Source organism: Simochromis diagramma, unplaced genomic scaffold (assembly GCF_900408965.1).
Source record: "Simochromis diagramma unplaced genomic scaffold, fSimDia1.1 OVJJ01000656.1, whole genome shotgun sequence".
NCBI lineage: Eukaryota > Metazoa > Chordata > Actinopteri > Cichliformes > Cichlidae > Simochromis > Simochromis diagramma.
This window is the reverse complement of record NW_024387038.1, coordinates 2,095,549-2,117,208: the sequence shown is the minus strand read 5'-3', so window position 1 is coordinate 2,117,208 and position 21,660 is coordinate 2,095,549. Positions and strand designations below refer to the sequence as shown.

General features: G+C 41.8%; 1 long non-coding RNA gene across 2 annotated transcripts; it reads right to left on the bottom strand.

Moving 5' to 3' along the window:
- Nucleotides 1-3,116: 3,116 nt before the first annotated feature.
- On the bottom strand, nt 3,117-8,813 carry LOC120741022. Of its 2 annotated transcripts, XR_005697535.1 has the most exons (3): nt 8,584-8,813; nt 4,364-4,505; nt 3,117-4,235 (listed from the first exon to the last, which is right to left on the bottom strand). It is a non-coding gene; the product is annotated as an uncharacterized LOC120741022 (long non-coding RNA). The 2 variants fall into 2 exon arrangements; XR_005697534.1 differs by lacking the exon at nt 8,584-8,813 and having other exon boundaries at nt 4,364-4,615.
- Nucleotides 8,814-21,660: the final 12,847 nt, after the last annotated feature.

The following is a 21,660-nucleotide window of genomic DNA, read 5'->3' as shown; positions in this document are numbered from 1 at the left end:
GCATTATTAACGGAGCGGTCACTACGTGGCCTTACACCATCGCTTCGCATTATCTGACCTCAGTGTTTCTTTTGTATCCTCGTGCGCCCTCAGATCGAGTCTGTCGGTTACCCGCCTCACTCAAGGCAAAAAGAAATCAGCAGGCAGCAGAGTGTTTTCCAGCCAAGCTCTCCATCTCTGGAATCGACTCCCTCGTGTGATTAGGGAAGCAAATTCTGTGGAAGCCTTAAAATCCAAACTCACAATTTATCTGATTTCACTTCCTGGCAGGGGCCAGTTTTACAGTTTCTTCTCTTACCTCAGCTCAGACAGCATTTAATGCCTGAACCTGCTGTTGTGAGCCTGGTAAGGGCTGCCTTTTGGATACTACGTCCCCACGCTCTCAGTCTTCTGCAGTTTGTAGCTGAATGTGTTTGTTCAGAGTGAAGTTTCGTGCGTGCAAGTTGGCTTGCTTATCTTTTGTCGGCCTCACATAATTGTACTGACAGTGGCTATAGATGCTCCTGCTACCGTATCCACAGCTGTATCCAAAGGCCCTCTCTATCCAATCTTTTTTTTATTTTGTGCAAGAAAATCCAGGTTATTGCTCTTTTTAGGGCTTTAATAGTTCTTCTAATACACGCTGGTGTCCTTGTGATCCTAATTTGAATTAGCTCGCCTTCTTTTGTCTGTCCTAATAAGATTTTTACCCTTTAATCAAGGAACAGAGGTTTGTTTTGACATGCCTTTTCTACTTTTTCTTTCTCGAGTGCTTAATGTTCTTGTTGCATAAGCCAGTGCATAATTTCATGTCATTCATGAATGACTGGTTTGATATTATGTAGGCTGGCTCTGTCTTTTTTTTTTTTTAACTTGCAAAGTACCTCTCCTCCTTCTACATGATTTCTATGGAAAGCACATCGCAGATAGTCTGCATAACTTTGAAGTAGCCTTGAAATATAAAAAAGGCAAGGTGTAGAAAATGAGGTATTCAGAGTATTGTCGGATTTTTCTGTTTTGGAAATCTCGGATCTCCCCTGATCTCTTCTCCCAAATACTGCATGTTTGCAAAACACGTTTGAGAGGAAAAGAAATTAGCTTTAGGTTCTTCAACTTTTTTCTGTGTACTGTATGACAGCTGAAGTGAGGAGGCCAGGGATCACGGTGGGTGTAGAAAGGTTAGTGGAAAGATTAAATGAAGTGTAAAATGTAAGTTGCCCACTCATAAAACATGCACTTGTTGCCAGGAGAGGTTGTCGGGAAAACTAATGAAAAATGCTGTTTTGCAGGTTGAGTGTGAAAGTTCGAAAATTGTGCGTTCTAACTTTTTGTTCATGTTATCGATATCATGCTAACAAACTTAATCAGAATGCTTGAATCTAATATAATTAGACACCAATTATTTGCAAGCCTTCACTTCACCAATCTGTCTGAGAGTGATTGCAGTCAGTCTGACTTAGACAGCAATTCTTTGAAAGTCAGCTGCACCTGTGCAATCACCTTGTGATCTAAAGTGGTCACACAGAGGTTAAGAGTGTTGCACGCTCAACCTCTAATTCTCCTGAACTACTTGGAATCGATCGCCAAATGGGAAAATATTCAATCTAATCACCAGGTAACCATTGATTTTTTTCCTAGTCACAAGGAGGTTGCTGTCCTATTTTTGCTGCAGTGTGACTGAGCCATCTCATCTCCCAGTTGGTGTGCGGCTGTACCTTCTCTGTGTGACAATACATTTTATGATAATTTTGAGAAATGACTAAAATCTATTTCCCATGAATCTGAAGTTTAACATTGATAAAAACAAGAGTATAGTATTTTCTACACAAATCACAAAAGCTTCCAGGTGACAAATAGATTTAATTTCTTCAAACTGAGAAGTACGAATTATTAAATCATACAATTTCTTACCTGACTTGTCTGATCACAACATGGTTTTATTGTCAACAATGCCGAGGAAAAAAGCCACTCTAAAACCTGTGTGGAAGCTATTCTACTAATAATCTCAATGAACTAAACAAAGTGCAGTGCAGTGGGAAATGTTATGAAAAACAGTCATGAGGAACTAATGAATATAGTTATGGGTATTGCTGGCAAGTTTCTGACAGAGCACAAACACTTAAATAAAAAGTCGTTGCCACCTTTGGGTAAATCAGTCGGTTCAAAAACGTATGAGTGGCTCTATAAAGGTTTGTGAAAGCATGTTTTTAAAGAACTGAGGAACTCGAAAGCTCATTATTTTATTTAATTAATCACAAAGGCCAGACGAAATTCTGCAACGGAGTGGAAGTAAACAAACAGTATGATAAAAAACATGTGGTGAAACTTCAATTTAAAGATTAATGGGTGAATATTAGAACAGAGGTAGAATATCTCGGCTTTACTTTATGATCCCCCCGAGCATCTACAATCATTTCTTAATTTATTGTATTGTATAGTTTATTGCACAGATTCTTCTCATTGTTTTAAAAGCTCGACTAAGGACAGGCACAGCAATTTAGACTATAAACGCTGTGATGTGTGTTCATGTAGGTGCATCGCTGCAAAGTCTTCCAGGTCATAGGCGATCAGTCGAAAAAATGACAATTTCTAATAACTGGCTAATCTACTGTTGTACTGCTTTTAAAAAGCAATTAAGAAAAAAACTTGAGTAGCTGTGCATGTGTGACTTAGCAGATTTTGACGCCCGATCCCTTTCATGACACAATCCTAAAGGGTTTTGTGTCTCCCAGAATCCCTGGCTGCTCCAGTCTGCATGCCAAATGTCCTTGGGCAAGATACTAACCCCAGGTTGCTCTCTGATGCTTCCATCGGTGTGAATGTTAGATTAAGAAGAACAGAAGCTTGTATGAATGGGTGAATGTGGCAAGCTGTGTAAAGTTCCCAGGTAGAGTAGAACCAGTAATAACATCACTTATAGATGACTGTCAGTCAGCTAAGTTAGTCTTGAATTACCTGGATTCATCTCATCATAACGACCTTATAGGACCGTATCACTGCATTAGATCTCTTCACTCTGCAGGCTTACTTGTGGTTCCTTCAGCTTTCAGGCCCCTCTTTTGTGGAACCAGATCCCAGTTTGGATTGGAGGCAGACACCCTCTCTACTTTTATGATCAGCCCTAAAACTTGTTTTGGTAAAGCATACAGTTAGGGCCGGATCAAGTGGCTGCGAATCCTCCCTTAGTTTTGCTGTAATAGGTCTAGGCTGCAGGTGGCTTCCCATGATGCATTGAGTGCTTCTTCTTCACTCTCTATGCATCAAAGAAGAAGAAAGAAGAACAGAAATGTCCTTTATTGTCCCTCATTAGGGATATTCAGGTGTTCCTGCAGCAAAGTGACAGGCCGATGGAGCATGCAGGTTCACACTAAAGTAAAGAATATAAAATAAAAAATGGAAAAATAAGAGACTGCACAGGGACATTTACAACATAAGGAAACAAATATTGTATAGTTATAAAAATGGCATATTCAAATTCAAAGAAATGTGCACCTGAGTAGGATCATCTTTTAAAACATAGAAAATATAGCTCTTTGTGTATATATATATATATATACACTCTCTTTCAGTGTGTCTATTTTCCGGTCTCCCTCCCCTCACCCCCTGCGTTAGGGGAGGGAGCGGCCAGGGGGCAGCCGGGGGGTTCAGTCCGAGCTGGTTCTTCCGGTTAAAAGGGAGTTTTAACCCTTGCTTACCAGCGTCAGCAAATGAAGGAGTAAAGCTGTTAGTTTGATCCAGTGACAGTTAACTGGTAACACATCATGAAGAAGTATTGTTGCTATGGTTACCTGCAGTTTCACACACCTTGCACGCCGAGTTAGAACAGTATATAAAAGTGACTATTGGGGCTTTCATTATACGAGCTCAATCATAAGCAAATCCGTAGAAATGCTGCGGTATCAGAGCATCTGCAGGTGGAGCAAGTTCACACAGACATCTGCAGACACGATGAGTAATCAGTGATATGAACCAGTTCAGGATGTGCAGTGTTTCCGAGTGGGAAAAACCCACCTCAGTGGCTGCCACAGACATCCTGAGAAATAGTAGCAAAGATGGTAAAAGAGAGAATTAGGAGGCAAATGGGGAAAAACTGGGTTGAGCAGAGTAAATGCACAGCATAAGACCTCCTTGTCACAGGAACACAAAGCTCTCCCAGCACGACTTATTCCTCGGCATAAAGGTCTGCTTCTTCCTATTGTGCTTCAGGACTGCTGCGTTTTCACTCCTCGCCAACAGTAGCTCTCTCACAACGGCTCCTTGGGAGAATGTAAACAGGGAGATATGTGACATTTTCAACGGTATTACTGCATAATTACTTTCAGTTCGGCGCGCAAAGCCGCCGCTGCATCTTTGAGCCGCTGCCATTTTATCTGTGCTTGCTTACATTTTGAAGTCCTGATGCGGTATCCATATCGCAACCTGCATGTTTAGCTGCACGCGGGCAGATAAATGCCTCCCCTGCTCAACGGTGATTTGTCGAAGCAATTTGTGTTTTCGGCGGGAGCCTCGTCTTCCTCTTAAGCGAGCTAAAACGCACAAGAGCACATCTCCGTTTTAAAGAGTTTCAGTCAAGAACGTGGTACAACAGGTTAAAGAACAAAGTGCTGAACCTCTCCATTAGGCATTTTCCTAACACTTCTTCTCCTGCATGGGGAAATGTGAAAGCAAAAAGCACAACAATAACAGACAAAGGCCCAAAAAAAGAGAGAAAAAAATCACAATGTGGCCTGTCTTTAATTAGCGGGATTCCTTGTGCCGTAGTTAAATTTGAAACCAGCGTACTGTCGAAAGCATGATAACATATAAGAAAGAAATTATGAGTTTAAGACCTGTGACTGCCTGCCATTAATTTCTTCCAGCCCTCGTGTGCTAAAGGTAAGTATTAAAGATAAGTGGCTTAGCGTGATTACCGTTTAATAACTAAGAGGTGTCATAATTAAATTTCCATCAATCACAGTACTCCGCCTCTAACAAATGTCTGAATCATCGGAATCATTATGCAAATTAATAAGTAATATTCTCTGAATAAATTGGGCTATTAACCAGCGGTACATGCTCTATCTGGTTCAGCTCAGTGGCGCCGGCTTGTGTGCGCCGAATACACGTGTGTTTAACACACACCCGTGTGTTTCATGTAATTGCAAACGAGTACTCCTTAATATATTTTTTTCTTGCACCCCCCCCCGAGGAGCAGCTCTAGCCTACGCCGTCGTGCTTCAGGCTTGCTGCACCACTGAGCTGTGAATGTCAAACACGAGGAAAAAGAAATGCAGGCGAAGTAAATAACAGCGAGGAACATGGTCCTCTGCAACCTTTTCATTAGGAAAAACGGCGAGAGGGAAGAAAAAAAAGAAGAAAAAATCAACTGAGCAAAACACCTACAGTCATTACAGCTGGGAAGTTAGAACGGTTATTAGAGCGGAGAAACTTTTAACGCCGCTGACTGAGGTTTCAGGAGCATGAAGGAAGGAAGAGGAGAGAGAGAGAGAAAAAAATAGGACAAGAAAATATCAATATGAGATATGAACTAAGGTGGGTGCTCCCCCCCCCCCCCATAAAATGCTGATGGCGGGAGCCACTCAATATTCATCGATTAGAGACGCTGCGTCGGCGGGAGAGAGCTGACGTGCAGGGAGAATGCTCCTCATTGAGTTCCTCTTGTTTTTCTAACCCTGTGAATTAGTTCTTTTGTCTACAAGGCAATTTATTTCGCAGATAAAACAGCCTGTGGTTAATCCAGAACCCGGCAGAGCCTTTCGCTTTTGTTTTTGTTTTGATTTTGTCTTTACTTATGCGCGGGGTTTAAATTAAGATAGCGGTAAACATGCAGTCAGCCTGACCCTGATTGGTTCCGCTCTTGAGCCGAGTTGTCTGGTGAAAAAGCGAAGCGTTGAAAGACAAAACGAGAGGTGGGTGTTCGAGCTGCTTCCCGTCTTTTTAGCAGCGTCCCCTTCACACTCGCAGGTGAACGTGGAGCTGCATCTCAGGTGTGCCTCTCGGGTTTGCTCGCGCCGCTCCCTCGCTGCCATTGACTGTATCATAAGTGGCTCTTTAGCCCACTCAAATGATAATATAAAGCGGCTATATTCGAACCACTTCCACAGCTAAACTCTGTGTAGTGACGGGGAGGGGGTTAGCGGAGGGCAGGCTCTGCCCAGCAGGTAGCTTCTGCGGGAGAGAACTAATTCAGCCTCGACTTCCTTTGATTATCGCTGGATGTTTGCGCTCTTTTTGTGGCCGCCCGCTACATTAGCAATCTGCTGCGCCCCTTCCTGACAGACACACAAACAGACATAGGAGGCGAGTACAAATGTACCATAAGAAGCGTACAAGAATATGCACGCACGACAACATGAGCTGCTCTTAACTGTCTGTCACATGACACTTCTCTTTCTGTCTTATCAGTTGCCGCGTCTCAAAGCAGAGAAGCTTTGCTTTCACACGAAAGGAGGAACTTTCACACCTTCCACCTGCTTCTTTCCCTCTCTCCTGCTCACTCATTCAGCATTATCTCTTGACTGCACTCGTGCCATCTGCTAGATTAATTGATCAAAAAGCCTCCGAATGTTCCTCGATGTTTGATTGAATTTGGGACAGCCGGAGCCTTGTATTTTTTTTTTTCCACCCCGGCTTCCCGCGCCCCTCTGACACTTTTTCACACACTTCTCGTCTGTCTCTTCTTCACTCTCGTTCTGCCTTTTTCATTGTCGCTCCTCTCTTTTATATTCCTCTCCATTTTAACACCTACACGCTTGGTAATAACCCAGATAGTACATCACACAAGAGGAAAAACGACATTTATGTGCAGAGGGAGGGGGGAAAGCTGCCTGGCCAAACAAAGAAGAAAAAAAAAAAGAGTTAAGTGAACTCTAGAAAAGGCTGAAGATTTTTAGCTTGAGTTTTCTGACATCAAACATTTTTTGTTTTCCTATTAAACGAAGTGTCTAAAGTGCTCTGCCACATTTAGAGGCCCTTCGTTCCTTCCAGTGGAGCATGGTGTAGACACAGGGAGCCCTTCTGGTCAATCAAAACGCCAACAGAGGGCCCCAAATCAAGCAAGAGCTGGGACGCCCATGTGTTTGTGTATTGGCATGTGCATTTGAGCGTACGCTGCTTTCTTTCCTTCTTTTTGCAGCATGTCTGCATGTATGCAAGGGTCAACTGTTCAGCTATTGTTTTCCAGCTAGATAACCCTGCTGCGAGCATCCATGTGGCACAGGGCTCTGCTTTCAAACGGCAAGTCTTGCATCAAGCGGATCATAGTGCGAGCACCATGCTGGGCTGAGCGGCAGGGCGAGCCCGACACACACAGTCAAGTGTTCATTGATAATTTACATTAAATCTTAGAGTTTTAGCTAATCATCATTCAGGAGCTGGAGAGGACTGAGCAGGTGGTGATCCGGAGAGGTGTTCAAAGCAACGCTGAGTGGTTGTCCCTTATGAACACGTTACAGCACTTCTGGGTACGACACCAGCCCGAGCTCCTGCTGTTTTCTCTTAATGTCTAACCTTGTCCAGGCTCTCCTGGGAATTGAATTGCATTAGGTCTCAAGTATGAGGCGGACTGCTGTACTAAGGTTTCCTTTGAAAGCAAGAGTGAACTTACACATTCCACATATCAAATCCAGTGAATATATAGCAATGGCTTGCTCTCTTTTCCCACCACTGCCATGCATAGCATTAGATCATTATTTTAGCAGCACTATGAGCTTTTTTTTTTTTTTTTTTAGTTCCCCCCGAAGAGTTTAAATTGAGCTTGAATTTCTGAAATTGCATGCAGCCTGGAAACACATTCTTTCACAATGCTTTCTACTTCTCTAAATGTGTAGACAAGTTCTTAAAGCTACAATCTGCACAATTTGAAGTTGTTTAATAGAAAAAACAGAGCGTTGTACTGATAAATATCCATTGATTAATGGGTAATTAACATCTTCCAACAAACTGATGCATTCTCATTAACTTTGGATTAATTTATTAAAAATACATCGGAGCGGCGAATTGTTTGTGTTGTTTGAGACCGGCCACATACATATGTAGCATACCTTATTAGTTACTTTTAATTTAAAGATCACAAATAGTTCTTTTTAAAACAATATATGACCATTTAACATTTGAACAGGTATATTATCTCCTTCTCTTCCTCCAGCCCTGCTCTTGCTCTTCTCTCGTTTCCACCTCAGGTTCTTCCTCCTCACCTCAAGCCTCATTGCTTTGAATTTAAGTCAAAGTTCTAATACACAAAAACGTGTATAACATGCTTATTTATTCCCGATATTGTCAAAACTACTTATTGTCAGCAGATTAGGCATGTGACTCTCCTGTCTCCAGATCGCTGACAAGGAGTCGGCTAAATAGCATCAATAGCTGGTTATATGCTAAGCTAATTTTAATTGCTAAATTCACACATCCCTAGTTTTATTACATTCTCACATCATATGAAATTTTATTCACCAAGTGTCCGAGTCAGACTACAGTGTTAGAGCCACTTCAAAGAAAGTTTCATTAGCGTCAGCTAAAACCGGCTAGCAACAGCTAGCAGGGTAACAGAAGAAAAAACAGCAGCGCTTATGGACAGAAAAAGTACGTATATGCTCAGCAACTCACCTCAATATCACTCTCATCAGACAGAAGTAAGTTTTACTGACTCATCAACTTGTATCAGAGTCATTTCACCAAGTTTTACAGCCTCCTCTAGAGTAAATAGACGTGAACATATATCGATAGCTAGCAGTTAAATTGCTAGCAGTAAGAAAACAGAAGTCAAGTGACTGTAATCTACTGACATCTAGTGGTGAGATTTTACACACATTCTCCTTTTAAAACTTTAGTCCTTAAAAGTCACTGTTAATTTGGTGACACCCAGTAGTTCAGGCTGGAAATTCAACTCCACTCGAGCCAAATCTCTTAATGCAAATCAACTATGTAGGCGTGCAATTTAAGGCTGTCTCCGAGTTTCCCTACACGACCATTTAAATTAATTCACCGTAATGATATTAGATACCTTCTACAGAAAATATGGAAAAAAGAACAAAAGCAGTAATAGTAAAATTCACCTTTAATTTAGCCCATTTCATTTAAATTGCACTCAAAGTATGAGTGACAGGAAATTGAGAGAGAGAGAGTCTGTACCAATAACTCTCCAAAAGCATACAAAAAGAACAATTTGTAATTTATATTTTTGAATGTAGTTTTTTTTTTTTTTTTTTTAATAACACGTCTATCATCAGTACTAGTATAGTTATATACTAACTCTCTTAAAGATGAACACTGGGTTTTGAAAGTGTTCAAAGGATATGGGTGCACCCAAAAACTCACCAGTCAAAGCACATATGAATGCACGCATGCAGACACTGTTCTTACTCTGTATCTTATTATCTGTTTAAAAGGTATAGGCTGTTTGTTTTGTATGTCAAATGTTCAAATTGATGCTTTTTCTTGATGACTGAATATAAATAGCTTTAGTTTTAGCTTGTTTTTTTGTTTGTTTTTGCCTGGCCAGGTCCATAACTCGCATTTATTTTTCAGTATTTAGCTACATCTCTGTCTGCATCTTGATACTCTCCATGTCTCCTCCATCGGCAGGCTATGTGCGTTTTTACACTGTAGTGAGAGCGAGAGCAGTGTATGGTCGAGATGACATCTTATGCATGGATTCTAGGAGCTCTGTTAACTTTTTGCTATAAAATCATGTTGATGATTCAAGCTAAAACAGCCCTTAAGTCACTAGGAAATGTCTTGGCGCACCTGACAAGCAGCCCGCCACTCGTGAAACCTGTGGTTACCACAATAACATTAGCTGTTTAGTCCCAATCAAAAACTTGAGCGGTGAGAAACTCAACACAAGAGCAAACTAGCGTGTCTGCTTACAGCCAAACAGACTTGCTTCTCAATAAAAGCCAGCTTGTGTTTTAGCAGGTAATCGCTTTTAATCAGCAGCTGAAGGTTTCACAAGGTGCATTAGCAATCATTTAACACATATTTAATAATGTGTAAAGAGACTGAACAGTCAACAGAGAGATTTGAAACAGAAATTCCTCCACAGATAGTGAAATAGTTGCTGCTAGATGGCAAATAAACTGCAAAATGACACAGGGCTCAGCAACCTTACTTTTATATAGGAATGTAACCACAGTCCAACCAGTTGGACACCAGTTTACTTGAGTCCCCTATTAAAAAGGGACATATCCCGTATCAAACTAACTTTGTGTTTATAAATTAGACAGTGATCATTTGCAGACCAGACAGTCTGAGATAGACTGCAGTTGAAAGAAGTTGCTTCCCACCATCCGAGCTGTCCAATCACCTTGTGATGGAAAGTGGTCGCTGCAGCTACTTGCAGTCAGTTGCCAAAAGGAACAAACTTTCAATGCACTGGGCAACCGCTGATCTTAGTTAGGTTGTCCTGTTTTTACTCTAATTTGACTTAGAAATTAGCTTTTAGACAGCTGTAAACCCCTGGTTTAGAAAATGAATGCAGTGCTGGGTTGACAAAAAAAAAAAAAAAATCATTGACACTAGCAACATCAAAAACTGATCATGAAAGTATTTACTGCGGTCATAAATCAAAGTAGGAACACTTAATCAAAGACTTGTGTACAATCAGACTTTATTTTTTATCCACGGGAGCTGTCTTCTGCTGTCCAATAGCAATTATGCAGGTTTAAAGCACTTCTGCATTGCCCTCACTTTCTTTTATACCTATAGTATATTAGCAACTCTTCATTGGTGGCACGTGTATGTATCCATGACCGCTTATGTTAATGAGAGTGTGAGGAGTGAATTGGAGGGCGGGATGGGGTGGGGTGGGCTGCTTTTAACCATGTAAAGCACTTTGTGCTACATTTCTGTATGAAAAGTGCTTTATAAATAAAGATTGATTGATTGGTTGACCTATTTTTCATCCTAAGAATAATAACAGCAACAACAAAATATTAGTTCTTAAAGCTTTTTAAGGGGCGACTGTTTTATTTATTCTCATGAAAAAGTTTTGACTTGTGGTGTGGTCTTCACTGGATGAAGAACTGTTGCCCAACATGGAAACAGAACCAACAAGTGTCTCCTTTCATCAGAGGATAGCTTGAAAAAGTCATACTAATAGAGGACAAAAGGGTTAGATGTGTTAGAAGTGATGACGTTTCTTCTGTAAAGATCAAATTAAGGAATTTGAACACTGTTTCCACATTCAGACGCTACAGTTAATGTCTAAACTGTTTTTGTTAGACGAACATAGCCAATCTGATTGTTTCAAATATTCAATTTCAGGTGCCTAGTTAGCATGAGTGAATAAGTCCGAAAGACTCAAACAAATGATATTTGTATTATCACAGATATTGACTTCAGTTCAGACTCATGTAATTAGTCAAAGTGTGAAAACACCCTTAAGTGCTACTAATCAGAGATATTGGTTGGTCACAGTTGGAAAGCACTTTAGCAACTGTGGCTTAAGTGCTTTCACAACTTGACAATAATTGGTGTTGGATGAGAAAAGTGCTTTTCAGGCTGTTTTAACAATAAATAGGCAACATTAGAAAACTCAAGTATTTTGTTAGTGTAGCTCCAGGGATGGAAATGTCAGACTCTACCAGCCTGGCCCACATTGTAACATGTCAGCTACACGACTTACCATAACATTTAACTGCAAGCATTTATTTTCCTTAGAGAAGGAACCCTGAAGCCTCTGATGATTAGTTATTCTCTAACATCATCAACAAGGCAACTTTTTGGTTTCTAAGTAAAATGCTTGACTGATTGTACTGAATGCCAAAAATGACATTATGAAAATCGATGCTCAGAAAACTGAATAAACTCTTGATCCCATGAAACTTAAGTTAGTGCTATTAGCAGGTCAAAGATCACACCCAATTATTTAGACAGCTCCAAAAATGGATTTGGACGTTTAAAGCATTTCAGCAATGCACCTTAACCACTTTGGTTACACTACTGCTTTTCCACTGGCACCTGTCTTTGGAGTAAATCAGTGAACATATGCAGCTGTCTGAGACCATAACTGCACTGATGTATACAGGATAATAAAACTATATTTTTCTCATCTGTACTGATTTTTTTGCATTCAGTGACCGATTGCAAAGTAAAAATAGGACAACTACACAAAGATCAGCTATGGAAAATTAGTGGTTACCTGGTGATTGCTTTGAATGCATCTGGTTACCAAGACCTTCAGTGCACAGTACCCGCAACCTCTATGAATGACCGCTTTGATTGCAGAGCCATTGCACAGGTCGCCTGGTGGAAGGGAACCTGTCTCCAAACAGTTGTGCTCCGGCTTGGACTGACTGCGATCACTCTCAGATAGATTAGCAAAGGTCTCCAAGCAACTGCCGTCAGATTTATAAATGCAAACAGACTGCCTACATGCCAGCCTCCACGATGTGCACAGCTGTGAAACTCCCTCTTTACAGTAAGGGACTCAACTGGTTGTTTTCTGGTTATATTCCCATATAATAGCAAGGTTGCTGAATGCCTACGTCACTATTTGTGGCATAATTTCCAAATCTATGAGGGAATCATTTTAAGAGTATTGAGATTGTTAATTGCACACTATAATTTTCGTCTTCGAGGTCTGAAAGCACTTGAAAGAGGGGTGTAAGAAGCCATCTATGTCCACTGTGAGCGACCATCTTTGAACAGAGGCGGTGGCTTACGACACCAACTGTCTGCCATCTATAATCCAGTTTTGAGATCCCTTCCCAGACGCCTTAACGTCCCACTCACATCCCGGGTCATTTGACATCAGGAAATCGCATGATAGGGTGGGGCCAGGTTTCACAGTGGGTTCACTCGAAACCTTGCCTGATTGTAACCCACACCCGTTTTCACACCTTGGCTCATGTGGAGGACTCTCCACCATTTGACCTTAGAACTGAAGAAGGTTCTCGGATGAGAGGTGAAACGTCTTCAAGTAACTTAAAGAAGTCCAGACGCTTTTCTTTCCAAGCTCCTTAGACTACGATGACCTGGATGACTGAGAACTTTCACAGACACATCTGTTGTCACTAGTATGACTTTAGCGTTAGTGAACTAAGAGCATTGTAGTATGAGCAAAGTTCTGCTTCTGTATTTTTAACAACTCTGTTCATTATATTAGTCTCACTCCATAACTAATTATACTCTGGTCCTCCAAGCCCCACCTGCTGTGGTACGTTTTATACTTCCATCTATGCGTAGATGAATGTAGTCCATTTATAGCACACTTCTATTAATGCAGCTACAGACTGAACATTTGCAGTGTTCCCGCAACCACATATTAGAAATGTGCTTGAAATAATTTTGGGTTCAGTGAAAGGTCATGTTAGCGCAGGCCTAAACACAGCCTCACGGAGCTGCTGCTGTCACCTGTTCGACACTCCGCGATGAGCCGGCGCTTGACCAAGGCACCTTATTACCGGAGCAGAGTTGCAGTTTGGTGGTGACAACTTGTTTCTTTAGTTTAGCAACTTTCTGTAAAACTTTCTTGCTCTTGTTTCTCTTGCGTTCGACGCGGGGCTGTCTAATGTCATGGGAATAACATATGCAAATTTTGATTTGGTTTCTTGTTTCCTTTCAAGTCGTGCCAATAAAAGTGCCATGTTCCTGACAGAACAAAAGCAAAATATGGGGTGTATCAAAGAAAGCAAAAATGTATGTAGTCGGGGCGTCAATTTGCAAGTGACATTCAATGTGTGGTATTCAAAACTCATTTGTAGACACGGCTGTGAAGACATTCTCTATCAAGCAGCTTTGACGTTGCGGCTGAAGAGGGGGGAAAAATACGGCCTTATCTTCATGAACATGCCAACGCAGCTCGACTGTGATCAGGAGAAACAAAGAAGATTGGAGACGGTGAAGAAAAATAGTCTTGAAATAAGCCTCCAGGTTTGCTACTGATATTGATATAGCAACTGTAGAGAGAGCAAACACGCAGACACACGCACACTGCTTAGAAACAGAGCGAGGATTTGGCCAAAAAATGTAAAAAAGGAAAAGGAAGAGGCCAACTCTCAGAGATCAATAAGAGGTGTGTATTTGTGTGTGACTGCATGCATGAAAAGAAGGCGAGACAGACAGAAGGAGAAGAATGCAATCAGTGTGAGGTTTCTCCAGACTGAGGATTTAGGTCATTTGAAAGAATATGGCTGAATCAGCAACACTGCCGCCACCGCTGAACTTAATCTACTGAATAGTCCTGCAGGCGGAGACCGAGTGAGAAAGAGAGGAAAAGAGGAAATGAGCGAAGGAGAGAGGACGCAAAATGGGAAGAGACGTAGAGCGGGCGAAGGGATGGGAGAGATGTGCGGGGTGGGGGGATGAAACAAAAGGAGAGGCTTAGGGAGGGAAGGGAGGAGATAAAGCAATAGATACAGGCGAGATGGGAGCGGCCAACAGAGGGAAGAAGAGAGATGGGGAGAGACAGAGGAGGAGAAAAGCAGCAGGGGGGGGAGATTTATCAGAGGAGACGGCAAGAGGGGGAGAGGAGATGGAAAGAGACGAGAGGCAAGGCTAAAGAAAGAGATAGAGGCAGAAGGGGCATAAGTGGAGAGGGGAGGGAGGGGAGGGAAAGAGATAGGGGAGCCAAACAAGAGGGAGATAGAAAAAGCTCACCCACTGTCTGCAGGCTGCCTGCTGACGCTCACTCGTGGATTGTTCTCCCCGTCAGATTAACGAGAACAGGGGGCTGAGGAGTCTGCACACGCCCCCACCTCCCTCATCTCAGGGGTGCTGCGCCGCTTTTTTCTTTCTCTGCTCACACTAACACCCATTTTCCGTGTCTTGCTCACATTCGCTCATGCAGCTTTAACACACACACACACACACACAATTTCTAATTGATGTGATTTGAATCCAGCAGTCAGATGTGGTGGGGGTAACTCCTGTTTGATTCTCTGCATATTCAAGAGTAAATAGAAGATTTTAGAGACACATGGTCTCAGAGTGACTAAACTGTAAGTGCGTAGCTGGCCCTATATTTTTTTTTAAAATGATTGAACCTGAAACTCCCAGCAGCAGAAATTGCAGCTGGCTAATGTTAGCCTTTTAATGGAGACCCAGAATATTGAAGCTATTACAAAATAATGTGGAAAACACAACTTAAGTACATGTAATCCTGCGTCCAAAGATCCATTTGTTACATTTTGTCTCTATTTGGTAGGTCGACCATTTGAAGCAAACAGCAAACATGAGAAGAAAGAGAAGGAATAATTACCTATGAAAGAAATGGCTTATGAACAATATGTTTAAAGACAAACAAACAAAAAAAAGATACACATGAGAGCATCATCTAGATCAGTGAAACGTAGCTTTCTCCACTACACGTAACACTGAGCCTCAACATTTCTGATGAACATTGCACTGACTTGTATTCTGTTGTATTTATCCTCTGTGCAGCCTGACATATTTGCTATGTCACAGCATGACCTATGATCCAGCACCAGCAGCCTGCAGGCCATCAACTGAAGCCACTTTCACATGTGCAGCAGAGCCTGAAACTTTTAAAGGCACGATTACTCGATTAACTGCCAGAAACAGCAAAAGGTGCGAAATGCAGCTGCCTCAGACATTAAAGCCCAGATTTACGTTATGCCTTTTTGACATAAAAACAACAACAACAAAAAATCATAGTTGTATTTACAAATATCGATACCAACACTGGTATCGATATTGGATCGATACTAGCCCAATAGGATCGATACTTTGTTTCTATTCTTTAAGTTCCACAGAATTGTCTTAAATAAATGAAAATGTACTATGAAAAATTTCTGAACCTATTATTTTGACTGTCACATGTATTGTTTATAGCCTAAATCACATTTAAACAGCAGAAGCTGACCCAAAGTCCAAAAAAACATGGTTTCAAAATCCATGAAAAGCTGAAATGTGTGTTTTCATGTGTTATCTAAGTATTGTGGAAAGTAAAAATCATAGTGATTGATGAAATTGATGATGATTCATCTCATAAATCAAACCCCTACACAAACTGCTCATTTGGTATCGGTATTGGTATCATCAATACTGGCCATGTATATTCTATGTATCAGTTTGGCACCAAAATTATCGTACAGCACTACAACTGATCATGTTGCATATGTGTTTCTGGCAGTTCCTCTGTCATGGCACAAAACAGAGAGGAGAATATTTAAGCTGGGTGCGCTATTAGCATTAGCGTTAATACTGGTAATTGCACCGATATTTAACACTGAAAAAAGCACCACTTATTTTCTGTGCTTGATGTGAAAATGAAGTTGGTTTAGAAAACTGTGCAACCTTTGCAAATCACATGAAGCAAAAATAACCACACCTATGAGTGCTATTTAGAGACATACGCTACTTTTCCCTGTTTAGTGGCTGGCTCCCTTGTCCAAAGTCCGGGTGATGTTTTGGATTGCACCAGTGTGAGCCAACGTGTAATTTTCCACTGTCCCACCTTCTGCACCCTCACAAAACCCCCACACAGAGTTGTTCCAGCAATGATAAAACTGTCTTAACTGGGCTATTTCGAAATATGTGCAACATGTGATAGTGTGAAACTGGCTCTAAAGGCCTGAACTGTCAACACAAGTGCTGCTAATCAGTAAATGGATCTTTTCTCTATTTAAGTGTCCCAGTAAGGCAGAACAGTGTGACAGTGGAAAATAACAAGTTTCTAATAATAACGAATTTTTGCCATGACTCATTTGATTTGGCCTCGGCCGCTGTCACGTCTAGATGTCTTCCACAAAAAAGACCCATACAGCTACCGCCCACCCTGCCCCCGTACCCCAAGCTGCAGCACTCAGCACAAATGCGATACTTTAGCCAAGTTTCATAGTCAAACAAGCTAATAATAAAGTCCTGAAGTCTGATGGTCATGTTCAGGCAGGTGCTTTTCATAAGCTACCAGAAACAAAAAAAACCCCCATGAAAAAACAAGTGATATTTATTGGAGAGTGGCCACAATGTGTATCAGCGGGAGCTGCTACATGCTGAACATAATATCTCCTATATGACAGAGCTTTTATCCTTCCACTCATAAAGCTTTGGCTTATGCTAAACGACCCACCCGCTGTGCAACTCAATGGATCTCTGCAGGTACAAAAAAAAATTACCAAACGATTGATTTCATGCACGGAAAGTAGCGTGCAGTTTGCAGCGGAGGAAAACAACCGACAGAAGAGGCTTCTGTGCACGTGTGGGCTGGACAGTGACATCAGAAAGACTCGGGCTCAGTTCAAGGCAGAGTAATCACAGCCATTAACGGTATTGATTACAAATTGCCGACGTGCTGAAGGTATTTTTTGATATGTGACAGGAAAATTATACTTAATGAACCCCAAGACATCATGAAATGTTTGGGTTTTTTGTTTTGAAATCTCCATGGTGCCTTTTAATGTCATTAAAATGTCACAGTCGAGAATTAATTTATACTGTTTGCCAGCTTTTTGAGTGTGTGTTGTTGTTTTTTTAATTTTGAGAAAATCAGGAAAAACACGTGTGGGGTTGGGGGGTGGGGTACTGCTTTAATGGATCTGTATCCCATTAAAGAATATCTCTTAATAATTGGTAATAAGCAAAACCATGTTGCGCTGCAATATCTTTGAATAGAGGCTGACATGGCAACGGCACGGGTTGGAGCTAGATCCAATCATACCTGTTCAGCTGGAGAAAAAAGAACAACTTGACAAACAAGTATTGTATTCTGCTTTCAACAAATTGGATGGAAATTTGCCATCTAGAAACCAGCTCATGAACACAATCTCCTCTCTCTCCCTCCCTACATTTCTCTGCGTTCACTTCTGCTCGCGCACCACTAGATGGCAGAAACGATATGCCCCAAAAGCGCCATCCGCCCAACGCTCCCCTCTCTCGCTCTCTCCCCTCGGCTGAGGCTAATGGCATGTGGCGGCTGGTGCCTGTGAGTAATGCCGCAGGAAAATGCGTTCCATAACCTATTGTTCTTATTGGAAAAGAGGAGGAAGAGAGGGGCACAAACAAAACAAACAAGAAAGAAGTGAGAGACGGAGAGAGGAGAGCGCGAGAGTGCGAGAGCAGAGGGGGGGGAACAGGTGACACAAGGCGAGCTGGTGTTGGTGAAGCTTGTGCGGTCCAGTCTTCTGACAGGAGGGTGGGGAGGGTTATGGAGATACACGGAGGCAGAAAATGGTCTGCTGATGTAGTTGGGTGTATTTAACACTCTTGGAGACACGGACACGGACGAAGTGAAGCACAGATATCTGCAGAAAAGCCCTTTAATGCTCACTGTGTGTATTCTGATGCTTAAATGTGCAAATTTACTTGCATATAAAAAAAGAAGAAGAAGGTTCTGGAAATTGAGTCACTGATGGTGGAGCTTCTTTCGGTGCTACAGAGTGTCTAATGAAATAGTTACACTTGGCTCCATTCACAAATCAATTTCCAGGTAAAGATTTTTCCCCACCGCGATCTACCGCAAGAGCGACTCTTTAAAAAAAAGGTTCAAACACTAATTCTTTCTAATTAATGTTGTATTAGCGGTGCATTTTAGCGAGAGCTAAGATGCTGAGTAGCGTTTTTTTTTCCTCCTTTGCAGAACTGCCTCTCTGCTTTTCCAAATAAAAAGGGAAGTCTCCTGTGAAATGAATGGCGTGCAATTAAGCCCGAGTTAATGACAGAGAGCCACCAAAGTATTTCAAGAATAAAATTCCAAAGTACAAATGAACACAAAGGGGGTTGGCCTGAAAAAGTAAATGAAGCAGAATTTGCAATAATTAAAATTCCCGCTGATGAATTCTTCCCATCACTTCTATACTGGACCGGGGCCTACTGGAAGCTAGTGGGTCAATCAACACGAAGGCTGTCCAGCTAAAATCTCTTACTGGAGTTACACACACACACACACACACACACACACACACACACACACACACACACACACACACACACACACACATATAACAGGACTGGTGCTGTGCAATACTTCAAATATTGGTATACCAAGTAAATATTGGGCCACTATTACTGATACCAATACCGATACTTTTGAAGGCACTTATACATAGATATTAATTATGACTAAATCACTGCGATTTTTACTTTTAACAATAATTAGTTCAACAAAACACAACTTCCAGCTTTTCATGTATTTTGAAACTGGGTTTTCTGGAGATCGTGAATGTAAATGTGCCTGTCTCAAAGGCTCTTTGGGTCGACTTCCGTTGTTTAAATGTGCCGTAGGCTGTAAGTAAACTGGACATCACAGTCAACACTCAACTTTTTAATTTCTGAAAATTTCAGTGAGCTACATACTGAACTTAGAGGATAGATCCTACCAGGCTAGTATCGATCAGATACTAATACATGCATTGGTATCGATACGATTGATATTTGGATCGATCTCCCCACCTCTAGACAAGACGTGCACTCCTCAGTCAGGATGTGCAGAACACAGTGTGCTGGTGCAGCGTGAGCACGGTGTGAAAACTGCAAAGTGACGTTCATGGGAATCGAATCCAAAGCGAACTGCATTAATGGTCGTTTAATCCTCCTTTTTGTTCTTTATTACGTGCAGCCTGGATCGCCTTGTCATCCCCGCATTTGATTATCTTGAAAATCAGATCAAACACGAGCTGAGATCTGGTGTGGGTTTGATCTCGCACACACTTTAAACACAAATATACGCAGCATCAACTTGATGCCCCCAACCCACGCAGACTGCAATCACTATAGCAGATCTGCGGAGAGGATAGAGGGGGCTTGCTTGTATTTCTTTTTTAACTCCTAAGCATATAAAATACCCCGTCCACTTTTTCTCACAATCTATCTCATGACCCCCCATGGTGTTTTACTTACAAATCCTCTCTTCTTCCCTTACTCTCCTTCTGTATTCCCATATGTCGGCTGAGATGAAAAGTAAAACACCTTTGTTTGCTCAAAAAGAAAAAGAGGAGAAAAAAAATACCGGGCGGTGGGCGGGGGATTCGGCTGGTGGTATGACTCACGAGCAAGGCTTGATTTGTAGATCATATCCCCCTGAGAAGCTTCTGAATACAGCCTGGACGGCGGCGGAAAAGGCAGGAAGCTCGCGCACTGGAACTTACTCCTTCATATCCCCACTGCTGGCTGAATAAGGGTTCCCCTTTGAAGTGCTTGTGACCTTTTGGAACAAGAGGGGCAGGGGTTTGATAGGGCTTTTTGGTCAAATTGGTCACACAACTAGCAGCAGCGCAGCGAGGGCCCATTTACTGGCTACAGACGCTGCATGGGAGGCACAGAGCTGCGGCGCTCACATTGCTTTTTGCTATGAGATGTCAGATAAGGAACATGGGGGTGTTTGTATTTTCACTTTTTTTGGACAGATAATAAGAAATATGAGAATTTCAGTGCTATTTGCATGAGTGGCGTTTTTTTAAAGGAGTAATGTGATTTCTTTTTCAGCCTAGAACAAGCCTGACAACAACAACAATGACATGTTACTTTGCAAAGTGGGAAAGGTGATCAGCTCATGTCTCACACATGTCAAGAAGAAGTCCTATATTCCCTCTTTGTAGTTTTTTGCTGATGCCAGTGTGAATCAGTGACTAACTAGGGTTTGGCTGTTTGATGATGGTGTTAACACATTTTTGATGGCACCCAGATGTAGCCAACCCTGCTCAGTCGTACATGACACCCCAGTGCTCCCTGTGCAGTTCTTCCTCCTTTAAAACAGTTTGCTCCATCTGTTGGGCTAAGAGTAATTAGACCTATGTAGAAGTGCAGACTTTCAAACAGACTTTATTTATACTTACTTATTTATACTTGATATATGCATATAATGTGAGCGATACATATATACGCAGCAACTCAATTTAGGCATGGACAATATGCGCTGCTGATGTTCAAACTGAGCATCATGATGACTTTGACTGTGTCACTGTTGTTGATATTGTGGGATTTTCCCACACAACCATTTTTGGGTTTTATAGAGAAAGAAAAGGACAAAAATCCAGCGAGTGGCAGTTCTTTGGGAGAAAATGTCTGATACTAGAAGTCAGATGGGAATTACGAAACTGCTTCAAACCAACAGAAACTCAAACAGACACTCGTTACAACAAAGGTGTGCAGAAGAGCATCTCTGAATGCACAACATGTTGAACCTTGAAGCAGGTGGGCTACAGCAGCAGCAGAAGAGCACACCAGTCAGCCACTTCTGTCTAAGAACAGGAAACTGAGGATGTAATTTGCACGGGCTCACCAACAGTGGACAGCAGGAATGCTTCCTCGTCTGATGAGTCTCAATTTCTGCTGCAACATTATTTGTTAACAATATGAAAGCATGCAGCTTCATATCGGCGGTTCAGGCTGGTTGTTGTGGTGTAATGATGTGGATGATATTTCCTTGGCGCACTTTGGGCCCCTTAGTACCAACTGAACATCGTTTAAACACGACCTACATAAGAATTGTCAAACACCTCTTTGTGTACCCATCTTCTGATGGTCACAAATTTCAAATCGACTCAAACTGGTTCTTTGAACACAGTACTCATGACCTCCACAGTCACCAGATCTCAATTCAGTAGAGCACCTTTGGGGATGTGGTCGAACAGAGGAATCACATCATGGACGTGCAGCTGACAAATCTGCAGCAACTGTGTGATGCTGACATTTCAATATGGAGCAAAATCTCTGAGGAATGTTTACAGCACCTTGTTGAATCTGCGCTGTGAAGAATTAATGCTTTTGCCTTAATCTTGAAGG